At 41.8% G+C, this 16743-nt stretch overlaps 1 long non-coding RNA gene across 1 annotated transcript in view; it reads left to right on the top strand.

The window, feature by feature from the left end:
• Positions 1–11325, top strand: part of LOC147572928 (uncharacterized) — a 30382-nt gene extending 19057 nt beyond the window's left edge. The window contains exon 3 of the long non-coding RNA XR_015245360.1: positions 10831–11325. This is a non-coding gene — a long non-coding RNA (uncharacterized LOC147572928). The remainder of the gene's footprint in view (positions 1–10830) is intronic.
• The last annotated feature ends 5418 nt before the right edge of the window (positions 11326–16743 follow it).

Raw genomic sequence — 16743 nt, 5'->3', positions numbered from 1 at the left:
GGGAACCCTCCTACCCGCCTAGTGGGAATGTAAAATGGTGCAGCTGCTTTGGATAAAGTCTGGCAGTTACTCAAATAGGACTCAGCAATTTCACTTCTAGGTATATACCCATAAGAATTGAAAACATATGTCCATTCAGAAATGTGTACGTGAATGTTCATAGCAACATTATGCATGACAATCAAAAAGTGGGTGAAATAGATAAAGGGGATTAAGAGTACACTTACTGTGGACACTGAATTATGTATAGACTTGCTGAATCATTATATTATACACCTGAAACTAATATAACACTGTATGTTAAATGTACTCAATTTAAAAAAAAAGTGGCAGGGGCCTGGGTGGCTCAGTTGGTCAAGTGTCCAACTCTTGATTTCAGCTCAAGTCATGATCTTAGAGTTTGTGAGTTCAAGCCCTGCATCGGGCTGCATCCTGGCAGAGGGGATTCTCTCTCTCTCCTTCTCTCTGTCTCTGCCCTTCCCCACTTGTGCTTTCTCTCTCTCTCTTAAAATAAATAAACTTAAAAAAAAGTAGAAACAATCCAAATTTCCATCAACTGATGAACAGGTAAACAAAGTGCGGTATATCCATACAATGGGGTATTATTTGACACTATGGATGACCCTGGAAAACATGCTAAGTGAAAGAATCCAGGCACAAAAAAGACCACTTGTATGATTTCATTTATATGAAATGTCAGAATAGATAAATCTGCAGAGACAGAAAGTAAATAAGTAGTTGTCTAGGACTGGGAAGAATAGCAACATTGGGGGGGTGACAGCAAAAAGGTGTGGGATTTCTTTGGGGGATTATAAAAATGTTCTAGGGGCGCCTGGGTGGCGCAGTCGGTTAAGCGTCCGACTTCAGCCAGGTCACGATCTCGCGGTCCGTGAGTTCGAGCCCCGCGTCAGGCTCTGGGCTGATGGCTCGGAGCCTGGAGCCTGTTTCCGATTCTGTGTCTCCCTCTCTCTCTGCCCCTCCCCCGTTCATGCTCTGTCTCTCTCTGTCCCAAAAAATAAATAAACATTGAAAAAAAAAAAAAAATGTTCTAAAGCTGATTGTGTTATGGCTGCACAACTCTGAATATACTAAAAACCTCTGAAATGTATACCTTAAATGAGTGAATTGTATAGTATGCAAATTTTCATTTAATTTAATTTTGTTTTATTGGGACAGGGGGACAGAGGGAGAAAGAGAATCTCAAGCAGGCTCCACACCCAGCACAGAGCCCAATGACGGGATCTGTCCCACAACTCTGGGATCATGACCTGAGCCGAAATCAAGAATCTGATGCCTAACCGACTGAGCCACCCACGTGCCCTGTGTAGTATATGAATTATATCTTTTTTAATGTGAATTATATCTTTTTTTTTTTTAACGTTTATTTATTTTTGAGACAGAGAGAGACAGAGCATGAATGGGGGAGGGGCAGAGAGAGAGGGAGACACAGAATCGGAAGCAGGCTCCAGGCTCTGAGCCATCAGGCCAGAGCCCGACGCGGGGCTCGAACTCACGGACCGTGAGATCGTGACCTGAGCTGAAGTCGGACGCTTAACCGACTGAACCACCCAGGCGCCCCAATGTGAATTATATCTTGATAAAGGTGATAAATATATATGTATATTATATAAAGGTTATATAATTTCTTTAGCAGTGTAGACTGTATAAGTGGAAGGCATGAAGATTTATAGCCTGCTTGGACCAGAGGCCAAGATGGGCAATACTAAGCCAAGGCAGTGGCAGTTGAGGTGGTAAAGTCAATAGCAGGGGATTTGGTGCACATGGAGACTGGAGGGAAGGTCCAGCAAGAATCTCCCCCCAACTCTCCATGTTCAGTTAGTTACCAGTCCTGCTGACCCCTACCAGATCTCCCTGTTGCGTATCTCTTTCCCTGCTGTAGACTGAATTTGTGTCCCTCCAAAACTTGTAAGTTGAAATCCTAACCCCCAGTGTGATGGTGGTTGCAGATGGGGCCTTTGGGAGGTGGGCCCTTTTAGAAGAGCCCTCATGAATGTGATAGTGCCCTAAAAGAGGCCCCAGAGGGGCACTTGGGTGGCTCAGTCAGTTAGATGTCTGACTTTTGATTTCGGCTCAGATCATGAGCTCACAGTTCATGAGATGGAGTCGTGTGCAGAGCTGCTTGGGATTCTCTCTCTCCCTCTCTCTCTGCCCCTACCCCCTCTCAAAAATGAATAAATAAACATTAAAAAAAAAAAAGAGGCCCCAAGAGAGCTCCCTTGTCCCTTCTGCCACGTGAAGACAGTGAGAAAACAGCTGTCTATTAACCAGGAAGTGGGTTCTCACTAGACACCAAATCTGCCAGCACCTTGATCTTGGACTTTTTAGTTTCCAGAACTGTGAGAAATAAATGTCTGTTGTATATAACCACCCTTCCCCCCCCCACCCCAATCTACTGTATTCTGTTATAACAGTGCAACTAAGACCCTCCATTCTATCCATCTTCTAAATCACCACGAGTTTCCTTCCTAGAACTCAGATCTGATTGTGTTACTTTTTTTCTCAAGATCTTTCAAATAATGTGAACCCAGTTTATCTCACACAGCTCTCCCACAACCCCCTCCTCCAGCATGCGAGCACTTGCACAGACACATACACTCATCCTTCATTACAGCCACAGGGAACCATGTGTCTTCTTTGATCTTGCCACATCTCTCCTTTGCTCACCCCGTTCCCTCCAGCTGGAATGTCCCTCCGCCTCCACATCTACAACAAGGGCTGGAATTATCTCCATTCTTCAAGACCTGATTATAATTCCACCAACTTGACGTAAACTTTTTTTTTACTCCTCACTCTTGGAGCATGATATCTGGTAGAGGAGATAAACAGGACAATTGAGTTCTGTACTACAATGTGATAATATTCTGGCTGCTCTGTGCACAGTGTCCTAGAAGGACAGGGGAGGAAGGCAGAACTATTCAGTCAGTTGAAAGATTGAAAATTCCACACTCAAGTTGACTCACCAGTCTGGGGTCTTAGAACTCGTGAGGAAACACTGATCTTATCCTAATGGGTACCTTTCTACTAATCGGCTGTTTTCTTATGAGCAGAAGCTATGTTTTTGATTTCTGTATCTACAAGCACCTAGTAGGGGTCCTGGCCAAAAGTCTTGACAATCAGTCTTTAGACAAGACTCAACAAATGAGAAGTGTTGTCTAACTCACCTCGGAGGAGGGGCAGGAAGTACTTCTAAGTACTAAGAAGTACTAAGAAGTACTTAGAAGAAGTAACACATGAGTTGAATCCTGGAACAAGGGTAGAGTTGAACTGGAGAGGTTAGGGGAAGAAGGGGGCTCCGAGTAGAGAAAAATTGAACAATGTCATGGAAGTGAGAAACCTGCCTCCCTTGGAGAGTTGGAAGGAAGTCGGCAGCCCAGAACTAGAGGTTTTGGAAAAGAAGGCAGAGAGAGAAAGCTGAAAAGGGCCAGATCATGAGGTCTGTGAATGCCATGTTGATGAATTTGAAATTGATGTAAAAAGCAGTAGGGACCTCCTCAAGGGTTTTGTGAGAGACGACTGGATGGGTGAAAGTGATGTTAAGGAGACGATCTAAATCTATAGATACCAACGTATTTGGAGGACGCTCCCTTCTTAAAGTTTCAGTTTAATTTGGTTTTGAAAAATAAGCAATAGGGCCACACCATTCAAAATCAAAAAGATCTAAGGAGATATTGTGAAAAATCTCTCTCCCTAATTTCCAGACTGTGTGGTCCACAGCTGTACCTCTGCTCCCTTATCTGGGAGAAATCAAGTGTACCAGAGCTCCAGTTTGGCATATACAGGCATAGCTCATTTTATAGTTCTTTGCTTTATTGTGCTTTGCAGATAGTGTATTTTTCACAGATTGAAGATTTATGGTCACCCCGTGTTGAGCAAGTCTATCGGTGCCACTTTTCCAGCAGCATCTGCTCACTCCATGGCTCTGCATCACATTTTGTTAGTTCTTGGACTATTTCAAACTTTTTCATTATTATTATATTTGTCAGGGTCGTCTGTGATCAGTGATTATGACTCACTGAAAGCTCAAATGATGGTTATAGCATTTTTTAGCAATAATGTATTTGTGTTTTTATTTATTTATTTATTTATTTTAATTTTTTTTCAATGTTTATTTATTTTTGGGACAGAGAGAGACAGAGCATGAACGGGGGAGGGGCAGAGAGAGAGGGAGACACAGAATCGGAAACAGGCTCCAGGCTCTGAGCCATCAGCCCAGAGCCTGATGCGGGGCTCGAACTCACGGACCGCGAGATCGTGACCTGGCTGAAGTCGGACGCTCAACCGACTGCGCCACCCAGGCGCCCCTGTGTTTTTATTTTTAAAAAATGTTTATTTATTTTGAGAGAGAGAGAGAGAACACGAGCAGAGAAGGGGGGAGAGAGAGAGGGAGAGAGAATCTGAAGCAGGCTCCACGCTGTCAGCTCAGAGCCCGACATAGGGCTGGATCCCACAAGGGCTGGATCCCACAAACCATGTGCAGATGACCTGAGCTGAAATTGAGTTGGATGCTTAACCGACTGAGCTATCCAGGCATCCCAGCAATAAATATTTTTAAATTATGGTATATACATTGTTTTTAAAGACATAATGCTCTTGCACACTTAAGAGACTACAGTATAGTATAAACAACTTTTTTTTTTTAAATTTTTTTTCAACGTTTATTTATTTTTGGGACAGAGAGAGACAGAGCATGAACGGGGGAGGGGCAGAGAGAGAAGGAGACACAGAATCGAAAACCGGCTCCAGGCTCTGAGCCATCAGCCCAGAGCCGACGCGGGGCTCGAACTCACGGACCGCGAGATCGTGACCTGGCTGAAGTCGGACGCTTAACCGACTGCGCCACCCAGGCGCCCCTAAACAACTTTTATATGCATTGGGAAACCAAAAATTCACTTGAGCCACTTTATTGCAATATTTGCTTTATTGCAATGGTCTGGAACCAAACCCGCAATATCTCTGAAGTATGCCTGTATACAACATGTAGCCCACTGCTTTTTCAACTGGCTTTTTTCATTAACAGTGTATTTGGAGGGACGCCTGACTGGCCCAGTTGTGACTCTTGATCACAGGGTCGTGAGTTCAAGTCCCATGTTGGGCATGGAGCCTACTTAAAAATAATAAAATAAAATCCCTTAAAAAACAAACAAGCAAAAACAAAACAAAACAAAGAAAAAAAAAAAAAACCCAACATATCTGAAATTTTTCCATATCAGTCCCTAAAGAGCTTCTTTGTTTTTTTAACATTTATTCATTTTTTGAGAGACAGAGTGTGAGTGTGGGAGGTGCAGAGAGAGAGGGAGACACAGAATCCGAAGCAGGCTCCAAGCTGTCAGCACAGAGCCTGATGTGGGGCTCGAACTCATGAACTCGAGAACATGACTGTCTCAATCCATGACTAAGAGAATTTGATGCACTATTGAAGTTTTATGTCCCTGACTTAAATTTTTTTTGTCCTAGCTTTCACTCCTATTCTCAACCCAAACATTAAAAAAATTGAGATATATTATAAATATATATAAATATAATAGATTTATATTTTATATATAATATAAATATTATATAAAATATAATAGATTTATATATATATTTAAAAAATTTTTTTTCAACGTTTATTTATTTTGGGGACAGAGAGAGACAGAGCATGAACGGGGGAGGGGCAGAGAGAGAGGGAGACACAGAATCGGAAACAGGCTCCAGGCTCTGAGCCGTCAGCCCAGAGCCTGACGCGGGGCTCGAACTCCCGGACCGCGAGATCATGACCTGGCTGAAGTCGGACGCTTAACCGACTGCGCCACCCAGGCGCCCCAATAGATTTATATTTTATATAATATATAAATATATAAATATATAATAGATTTATATATAATTATATAAATATAATAGATTTATATTTCATATATTATATATATATATGTCGAGATATAATTAACATACCATAAAATTCACCATCTTAAATGGTGGTACATCTTAAATGGTGGTAAATGAATGTACAATTCAGTGGTTTCGAGTATATTCCCAGTGTTATGCAACCATCATTACCATCTAATTCCAGAACATTTTCACCACCAGAAAGAAATTCTGTACCCATTAGCAGTCATTCCCCATGTGTCCCTCCTTCCTATCCCCTAGTAATCACTAATCTACTTGTCTACATTCTTTCCATATAGATTTGCAAGTTCTCGATATTTCATATAAATGGAATCATACAATATGTGATCTCTTGTGTCTGGCTTCTTTCACATAGCATGCTGTTTTCAAGGTTCATCCATATTGTACCTTCACTGTTATGGTTGTACAGTATTCCATGGTATGGATATATCACGTTCCGTTTTTGTTTTTTTTTTTCAAGCATCTGCCGAAGAACATTTGAATTGTCTCTACTTTTTGGATATTATGAATAATGCTTCTATGAACATTCATGGATACATTTTGTGTGGACATATGCTTATAATCCTTTTGGCCTGGGAGTGTAATCATTGGGTGATATGGTAACTCTACACTCAATTCTTTGAGGAACTGCCAAATTGTTTTTCATAACCACATCTATATTTACACTAAGAAAATAATATTTAAAATATTGGAAGCCACTGGTTTTTGGGGGAAGAAAATCAGAAATTATATTACTCAGAAATAACACAATTTAGGGCCGCCTGGGTGGCTCAGTCAGTTGAGCATCTGACTCTTGATTTCAGGTCAGGTCACGATCCCAGGGTCATGGGATGGAGCCCGAGTTGGGCTCCACCTGCTTAAGTTTCTCTCTCTCTTTCACCCTCTGTTCTTCCCCACCGCTCTCTTTCTCTCTCTAAAATAATTATTTAAAAGTAACACAATTTAGAGACTGAGTAAATATGGAGGTACACTCATGTTTCCATTGTCTCCCTCCTGAAACCCCACTAAAATGACAGTAAACAATTTTCTTTTAAGACATAAACCCCTCACAAAGAAAACAGAAAGGAGAAAATGGCAACAAAATGTTTCGAAGTTAAAAAGTGGAAGGACAGTGGTTACTGGTCACAGTAACTGGTCTCTGATCACAGCAGACCAGAGAAAGCTGAGACCTAAGCCAGCTGTGGGGGAGCCCAGGAGAAAGCTGACTGGCATCACAGTACCCCAGAAAGGCTCCCTTTTTTTTTTTTTTAATTTTTTTTCAACGTTTTTTAATTTATTTTTGGGACAGAGTGAGACAGAGCATGAACGGGGGAGGGGCAGAGAGAGAGGGAGACACAGAATCGGAAACAGGCTCCAGGCTCTGAGCCATCAGCCCAGAGCCCGACGCGGGGCTCGAACTCACGGACCGCGAGATCGTGACCTGGCTGAAGTCAGACGCTTAACCGACTGCGCCACCCAGGTGCCCCGGCTCCCTTTTTTAAAAATTTTAAATGTTTATTTATTTTTGAGAGAGACAGAGCGTGAGCAGAGGAGGGGCAGAGAGAGGGAGACACAGAAGCTGAAGCAGGCTTCAGGCTCTGAGCTGTCAGCACAGAGCTTGACGCAGGGCTTGGAGCCACAAACAGTGAGATCATGACTTGAGCTGAAGTCGGACATTCAACCGACTGAGCCACCAGGTGCCCCCAGAAGGGCTCCCTTGTTAGAGATACCAGTCATTCCTGAAAGTGGGAGTGCAAATGGGGGTGAACAAAGAGATCAAATAAAAGTTTATAAGAAATTTGTACATGCATACTCATAGCATTATTCACGATAGCCAAAAGATAGAAGCAACCCAAATATCCATCAACAGATAATGGATAAATAAAATGCAGTACATACATACAATGAAATATTATTCAGCCTTAAAAAGGAAGAAAATTCTGACACCTGCTACAGCGTGGATGAACCTTGAGGATACTATATTAGTGAAATAAGCCCAAAGGACAAATACTGCATTATTCCTAGAGTAGTCAAATAGAGACAAAAAGTGGGGAGACTGGGTGGCTCAGTCGGTTAAGCGTCCGACTTCGGCTCAGGTCATGATCTCGCAGTTCGTGAGTTCAAGCCCCATGTTGGGCTCTGTACTGACAGCTCAGAGCCTGGAGCCTGCTTCAGATTCTGTGTCCCTCTCTCTCTGCCCCTCCCTAGCTCACACTGTCTCTCTCTCTCTTTTTCTCAAAAATAAACATTAAAAAAAAATAGAGACAAAAAGTAAAATGGTGGTTGCAGAGGGGGGAAGGGGGAGTTGCTGTTTATTGGGTACAGTTTCCCTTTTGCAAGGTGAGGAGTTCTGGAGATTGGTTGCACAATAGTGTGAATGTACTTGACCCTACTGAACTGTACACTTAAAGATGGTCAGGATGATAGATTTTATGTTAAGTACATTTTGCCACAATTAAAATAAAGTTGGTAAAGATTCTCCGCTCCCCTTCACCACTCTGAGCAAGATAACAGTTTCTCCCCAAGTCCAAGCTTAAGATGTGATGTTGACTTTCTGGGGAGGTTTAAACAAGAGGAACTCTTGGCTTGAGGATGTAACACAGCAGAGGGCAGGGGGCTTAACAGGGCAAGTGAGACCTCCAGCCAGCCCTTCTCCCTCTGTTCACCTTTCTAACTGCTGGAAGCCAGAATTATGACTTCCTCTTCCCCCACTCTCCACTGATGATTGATGGAGTTCTCTCTAGAGTAACCAACTTGCTCAAGAGAAGGACCTTCAGATATTGATAATATAAATAGAGAGTTGAAGGTCACACCGGCCTGTGACATGAAAGATAAAAACCAAAGCAACAAAGAGAAAAAATGACCTTGGAAGAAGCTGGAGTAGAAAACCTCAAAGAAAGAAAAATTAATGTTGCTGGTTTTTGGATAGATAAGATTAGATATTTCATCCTTGAAGAAACACAGAAGACCATTAAAAAAGGAACATTCAGAACAACAAAAAAAAAAAGGCTCTTAAAAATTTTAAATAGGGTATCGAAAATGAAAAATTCAGTAGAAGGATTGGTAAGAAAAGGTGGAAAAAAACCCTCGATAGTAGAACAAATGGCAAAGATATAAAAAATAAGAGAGAAAAAAATAAGAAAATTCAAGAATCCATTTAGGAGATTGATCCAACATCAAAAAACAATAGTTTTAAAGAGTAAATTAGATGGGAAGAAATTATCCAAAAATAAAATAAAATAACTCTAGGAAAATTGCCAGAATCAAAGAAACTTAGGTTCCGGGTGGAGAGATCCCATGCCCCATATGTATTTAATACAATTAAAATAAATCTATATTAAGACAAAGAAATCTTGAAATTTCAGAGCACATAAGCCAAATCAAAGATCCTGCAAGTGTATAGAGAGAAATAATAGGGAATCAGAATGACTTCAGACTTCTCAACAATATTATTGAAAAGTAGAACTATTTTATTTTATTTTATTTTATTTTATTTTATTTTATTTTATTTTATTATTGAAAAGTAAAAGAACAGTTTTTGTGTGTTTATTTTTTATTTTTTATTTTATTATTATTATTTTTAATATATGAAATTTATTGTCAAATTGGTTTCCATACAAAAAGAACAGTTTTTAAAAAGAAAGAAAAGTAGAGGCATTTGTCTGGCTTGGTTGAAGAGTGTGTGACTCTTGATCTCAGTGTTGTGAGTTCAAACCCTACATTGGGTGTAGAGATTACTTAAATAAATAAAACTTAAAAAAGAAAGACAATAAAGCAATGCCTTCAAAACTCTCAGGAAATATACATACATCAAATCATTATGTTGTATACCTAAAACTCATACAATGTTCTCTGTCAATTATAGCTCAATATTTTTTAATGTTTATTTATTTTTGAGAGAGAGAGACAGAGTGTGAGCTGGGGAAGGGACAGAGAGAGAGAGAGAGAGAGAGAGACACAGAATTGGAAGCAGTCTCCAGGCTCTGAGAGCATGGGGCTCTGGCTCACAAGCCGTGAGATCATGACTCGAGCGGAAGTCAGACACTTAACTGACTAAGCCACCCAGGCGCCCCAATTATAGCTCAATTTTTAAAAAGCAAACCTTCCATGGAGAAGCACAATATTAGTTTTAGCATATTTTTGTTGAAAAACTATTGTTTAAAGAGACTGATTACTAAATTAAAAAAAAAAAATTCTGAGGAAAGATGATTGCGCACCAAGAATTCTGTCAATCCAAACTGTCAATCCACTTAGGGTAGGACAGTTTCAGGTATGTGAAATCTAAAAAAAAAAAAAAAAAATCTCCCTGGTGCACTTTCCTAGAAAGGGTATGGGCTTCCATAAATTGAAGGACTAATCCAAGAAAGAGGAACCGTGGACTCAGGAATAGGAGCAGGGAGAGGAGCAGGGAGAGAGGTAACTGGTGTCCCAGGGTGAGAGCTGTGTCGCAGCAGACAGACAGGCCTTCTAGAGTGTAACAGGAAGATGAAGAGCTGTAGGACAAAGGTCTCCAAGAAAAAGCTTAAGCTGATGGATCACCTGCTGGGGACTGAATTCCTGTTAGGTTCCTAGAAAGCAGACAAACAAAAACTTGAGACAATTAACTCTAGGGAAAGAAAATTCCAAGAAAGAAAATACAACCATAGTCTATGACATGGCTCAGGTTAAATAATATGTATATAATAATATTATTACAAACACTGAATTCTTCTCTGATTAAAAACTAGGATATGACTTTTTTTTTGAAGATTTTATGTTTAAGTAATCTCTACACCCAACATGGGGCTTGAACTCACAACCTGAGATCAAGCGTTGAATGCTCCACCCACTGAGCCAGCCGGGCACCCGAGGGTAACTTTTTCAGGGAGGAAGAGGAAGAGTTGTGTTTGGGGATGGAAGTATAAGAGTTAAATTCTCATTTTCTGTTTTTATGAAATTGTACAGAAAGCTGAAAAAAATCAAGAAATGGCTGTACAAGCATGTTACTGAGAAACAAGGAGGTACATACCAGTAGAAATGGCTGAAAGACTTGAAAACGATTAAATCTGAGAAGCGGGTCCAGAGTGTAATGAGGTGAGCTTGCTTTTCTTCAGTCTTTTACTCTTTGACTTTTAAAATCCTGTGCATGTCTGACTTGATAAAGATAAAAACAAATTAATTCAGTAAAAGGACAGGGGAAGGAACAATAAAATGGAAGAGAAATTTAGGTGGAAGGATAGAACATTCTGTCCGTTTGCATTTTAAATTAGGGGCAGGGCACATCAAACTATTTAATATGTGCAATGAATAGAAAAAAATGTACTTAGGATTTATATGAGACCAATTATAAAGCAAAGACTGGGAGAGACCGATGATGAGAGAGAGTTTGTGAAAGAGAAAGAAAGAAAGAAAGAAAGAAAGAAAGAAAGAAAGAAAGAAAGGAAGGAAGGAAGGAAGGAAGGAAGGAAGGAAGGAAGAGACGAAGGGCAGGGAGAAAGAGAAAACAACACCAAGACACAGAAAGACAGAGGGAAACACGAAAAGACAAACCTAGGTACACACATGCAAAGTGACAACGTGGGGAGACATTACAGGAAGAAATCCACAGATACACATGGGAGTGTATACACCCGTGTGCGCATGGAGGTATACACTCCCATGTGTGCGCACACAATCAAGTAATGATGGAGACTCAAATCTTCATAGATGACATCTCAAGCTTTTGTAGAATATCCTAGAATGAGCTTATCACCACTGAACATCACTCCCACCACCACACACACTGGAACTAACCCTCCTCTGCTTTCAAGACTCAATTGAAATCTCCCCTCTTGTTCAGAGTCTTCTCAGCGACACTACTCTGGGACCATTGCTCTGTCTCTGTTTCTTCAAGAAAAAGAATGTCTTGTCTTATCACTCATTTGGGGGAAAAAATTCATAGATGGTCTTGTGACATTCTTACACAGCCATATTAAGCTGTTGCTGTTTCTGTCTTGAACTGCTGTGTAGCTTTCCAATGTTCATTGTTGCACACTGGGGACAGGAGAACCGAGCCTTGCTCATTCTGAAGAATCTTCCGTTGGCCCAGCTTTGAGGGAGACTCTAGATTTGAATTCCTTCTCTGCCATTCACTTGCTGTGTGGCTTTGGGCAAATTACTTGACTTCTCTGTGCGTCAGAGTCCTTATCTGTAAAGTAGAGCTACTATGAGGTTGAATAAGATTGCCAATAACCTACCATATTTGACCAACAAAAATGGCGATTTTACACAGCTCAACCTAACAAAACCGCTGCCTCTCATGTGACATGAGGATTAAATGCAGTCTGCTGCATTGTACGCAAGGAGCATCCTGCTACATGAAAACTAGACCTGGGAGTGAGTCACTCAGACCTTGTAGAACAAAGGCAATACCCTTGGAAGGCAGAGCAACCAAACAGAAAGAGCCTGGATTATCCTGGATCATCTAGGTCCGCTGTGGACTGATTATGTCTAGATGCTTATATAATCAAGAGATAACCTCCCTTTTAGGTTCAGCCATTGTTGTTTGGGTCTTTTTGAAGCACTTAAACTGATATCCTAATGAATGAGCGGGGTGTGTGAGGGAGAAAGGAGCCAGGTACTTCTGCAAAGAGATTTCTGGATGGGATGGCATTGACTGAGATGGGCAGTCCAAGTCACGATGGGTGGTTTGGGGGGACATGTTGTTTTTGAGGTGGGCCTAGGGGGAAACTGCCCTGTTCCTCTGGAGCCCAGGAGAGAAGTTGGAAATATTAGTTTGGAAATTGCACGTGTATATACAATTACAATTACTGTAACCATGGGGAAAGTGTGCTCATCCTGGGAAGACACGTAGATCCAGAAAAAAAGGATTCTATTAGCCAAGTGTATCAGGAAATGGTGAGGACACTGATACTCATGCCTATTATGACCACTGACAACACACTTTTCCACGTGCCAGGCAAGCCCTGAGCTAAACACTTCAAGCGGGTCATTTTTATCCTCAGGATAACCCCTTTGGTGGATTTTATTAGTCCAATTTACTGATGAGAAAACCAAGGCTTAGAAGGCAGAGCTGGGATTTGAACCCATGTCCGATCAACTTCAAAGTCTGTGTTTCTAACCATTACTCCATAAATCTAAACATAGTTTTTTTAAACTTATGTTTGCAGGTATATAGAGTTGTCAAAATTCATCATACTGTAGACTTCAGGTGCATGCATTTTATTGTATATAAATTATAAGTCAATAAAGCTGACTTTTAAAAGTAGAAATGTGATTTTAGAGCTTGCATTGTGCCTGCCATCAGGGGTCAATAGCCAATGGTTAACAAACAAATAATGTAAACTTCAAGTGCCAGTCAAATGATGAAGGTTGGAACTTTAGGAAGGTTTTGTGTAATTCCTCATCCCTAACAGTCTGAATTAGAAATATGAAATCTTGGGGCGCCTGGGTGGCTCAGTCGGTTGGGCATCCGACTTTAGCTCAGGTCATGATCTCACAATTAATTCGTGGGTTCTACCCCCACGTCGGGCTCTATGCTGACAGCCTGAAGCCTGCTTCGGATTCTGTGTCTCCTCCCCACCCCCCTCCCATTCTCTGCCCCTCCCCTTCTTGCACTCTGTCTCTCAAAAATGAGTAAATGTTAAAAAAAAAAGAAAAGAAATATGAAGTCTTACTGGCACACTCAAAAACAAAAACACACAGATTTGTGAATGGAATAAAGATGTTAGATTTTACAGTAGAAATCTCAAGGTACCATGTTCTTTCTCTCTCTCTATATATGTGTATACGTATATATAATATATACTTTCTATTTATTATTATATAATATATGCTTTTAATTTATGATTATATAATACATATATAATTTAATATAAAATATATATTACTTTTTCAATAAGCTCTACACCCAATGTGGGGCTTGAACTCAAGACCCCAATATGAAGAGTCACATTCTCCACCTACTGAGGTAGCCAGGCACCCCTGTCAAAGTACCATGTTCAAAGTGTCAATATACTCTAACTCAAGGCTTCTTGACCCCAAAAGTCAAGGTTTATCAACCTCAATGCTATTGACAGTTCAGACCAGATGCTTCTTTGTTGAGAGGGGCCGTCCTGTGCATTGTAGGAAGTTTAGCAGCATTTCTGGCCTCTACCTGCTAGATGTCAGGGGCAACCCCATCCTCAGTTGTGACAACAAATAATATTGCCCGATGTCCTCTAGAGGGCAAAATCGCCAAGTGGAGAACCATGCTCTAACTACTGATTAGCACACCACCAGAGTGGTAGAGTTTTCTCTTGGGTTGCAGTACCAGCAGGGTTGGGGACTCGTGTCCACTGGGCCCACCCAGGGCACCAAGCATCCCTAGGTCACTTTCTAGCCAACTGGGCTCATCCCACTCACCGTTGTGGGAGGGGCTGCTGCTTGCCTCCTTAGCAAGGCACTTCCATCACTGCGCCCTGTCAGTCCTCCTCTCCGTGTACCTGGTCCAGTGGTTCTGTGCTGCCTCCTCATCTGCACCTCCAGGAGCAATGGCTGGCCTCCTTGCTGTCCTCTTGTACCCTCCTCCACCCCCAACAATGTAAATTCTCAGTGGTCCCCCCTCCTGAGTATAAAGAGCGGTGGTCTGTTGGTGGACAGGGCAATGCCCCCTCCCTCTCCTTCAGAATGGCAAAGGAAGGGAAATGCTCCATCCACGGCAGAAGGTGTGGGCTGGGGGGCAGGTCTCTTTCAGAGCAATGATGGAGGGTGGCAAGGTTAGGTGGAAAAGAGGTGGATGACTCACATCCACACCCCAGGAGAGAATTTTAGAAGCTGACTGTCCCTCCCCAGGTCTGATTTGTTGTCAGGGACCCCCTCCCACCCTGGGCATGTGGGTTTTTCCCCTTAAAAAGTTCCTGTTAGAACCACCTTTATTCCCTTACCATAGGGCCTCCTAGCTGGGAGAGATAGACCGAAAAATGGAGAGGGAGGGGAATACTTTTCCCCCATTGACTTTCTCACTCAGCCCCAACCTCAAAATGGGGGGGAGGGGGTATGTTCTTCACTTTTAGATTTACATATCTCTAAGTAGACCAACCATGACAGTTTTATGACCCAAATACAAGAATACATTTTATGTTACTCAACGAACAAAATGACTTCAGATCTTAACGGGCAGGGAAATCAATAACACATATAATTAAAAATTTCCCTCTAGCTTCTAATTTTTCCAGAAGGTTTCCCCTCATTACTCTGAAATTTCTGGAATGTGTACATCGCACCATCCCACCCATCCCTGGGCTTTAAGGCAGGAATGTCACACACAATCAGCATAAGGTCACCACTTGGTCAGTGGAAATTTTTTTTAGATGGCGGTGACACCATGTCTGGTGCTTCCTGCCCAGGGTTTCTGACTCACAGCCATTTTTTGGTGGCAGAAAATTGCCCTGGGGCAGATGAGTCCCCAGCCAACATGCTCCTCACTCCATCCTAGGGGCAGTTTGGAGATGGCAGAGGACCAATGGAAACTAGAGCATCAGAATGGTCTGCCGCTCTGAAGGCACATGCATTACGGGCACCTGGGTCTGACTAAGAAGGGACAAGAGGCCCCAATCCCCAGTACTTGTAAACTGTAGAGGTACCCAGAGGAGGCATCTAAGCATATGCAGGGAGTGTGGCATTCTTTAATACAAATGGACCGGGCTATCTTACAAGTCAGAGTTATGGGAGCAAAAGAAGCAAAGAGAATGTGACAAATTAGAAGGGAGGAAGAACCATAACAACCAGATGCAACTCCCAGGTCTGGATAGAATCTACTTCGATAATTCACACATTAAAGCCTTAACCTCTGATGTGATAGCATTTGGAAGTAAGACTTTTGAGAAGTGATTAGGTTCAGGTGAGGTCATGAGGGTAGGACCCTAATGATGTGATGAGTGTTCTCTTAAAAGGAGAAAGAGGGGCGCCTGAGTGGCTCAGTCAGTTGAGTGTCTGACTCCTGATTTTGCCTCAGGTCATGATCTCACGGTTCATGACATCAAGCCCCACATCTCGCTCTGTGCTGACAGTGTGGATCCTGCTTGGGATTTTCTCTGTCCCTCTCCCTGCCCCTCCCTCCATCCCCCAACTCATGCGCTCTCTTGCACGCACGCTCTCTCTCTCTCTCTCTCAAAAAAAAAAAAAAAAAAAAAAAAAAAAAGAGAGAGAGAGAAATCAGACCCTCCCCTCACTTTGTTCTCTCTCTTGCTCTCTCACTCTTTGATATGTATGGATACAGCAAGAAGGTGGCTGTCTGCATGCTAGGAAGAGGACTTTGACCAAGAACCAAATTGGCCAACACGTTGATCTTGGATTTCCCAGCCTCTAGAGCCATGAAAAATCAACATCTGTTGTTTGAGCCAACTAGTCTATGGCATTTTGTTATGGCAGCCACGTTAAGACACCAGAACACTTTGGGGCACAATTAGGAAAATGTATATATGGCCTGGGTATTAGATAAGATGAAAATCTATTGATACGGAGAGGTGGAGACCACTAATGGGGAAAAGCAGCTTTCAAAACAGCATGTGCAGGATGATCTTGTTTTGTTAAAAAACATATGCCTAGAAAAAATCCTGTAACATTATACAGTAAGCTGTTAAATGGTAACCTCTGGGTGGTGGAAATATGATGTTTTATTTTTGCTTTTCAGTATTTGATAACTTTCTACAATGAATATTGCTTCATAAAAATAAAAGGTTATTTTTAATTGGAGAGAGAATAAGTTCTGGGAGGGGTTTCCTAGAACATTGGCTCCCAACCCTCATTTTTTTCAGAGGAAAATTTTTGACTCATCACATTGACTTCACACACACACACACACACACACACACACACACACACGCACACACACGACTT

Source organism: Puma concolor, chromosome E3, assembly GCF_028749965.1.
Source record: "Puma concolor isolate L17-30 chromosome E3, mPumCon1.1.hap2, whole genome shotgun sequence".
Lineage (NCBI taxonomy): Eukaryota > Metazoa > Chordata > Mammalia > Carnivora > Felidae > Puma > Puma concolor.
Note: the sequence above shows the minus strand (reverse complement) of the source record. Positions and strands in the feature narration are given on the sequence as shown.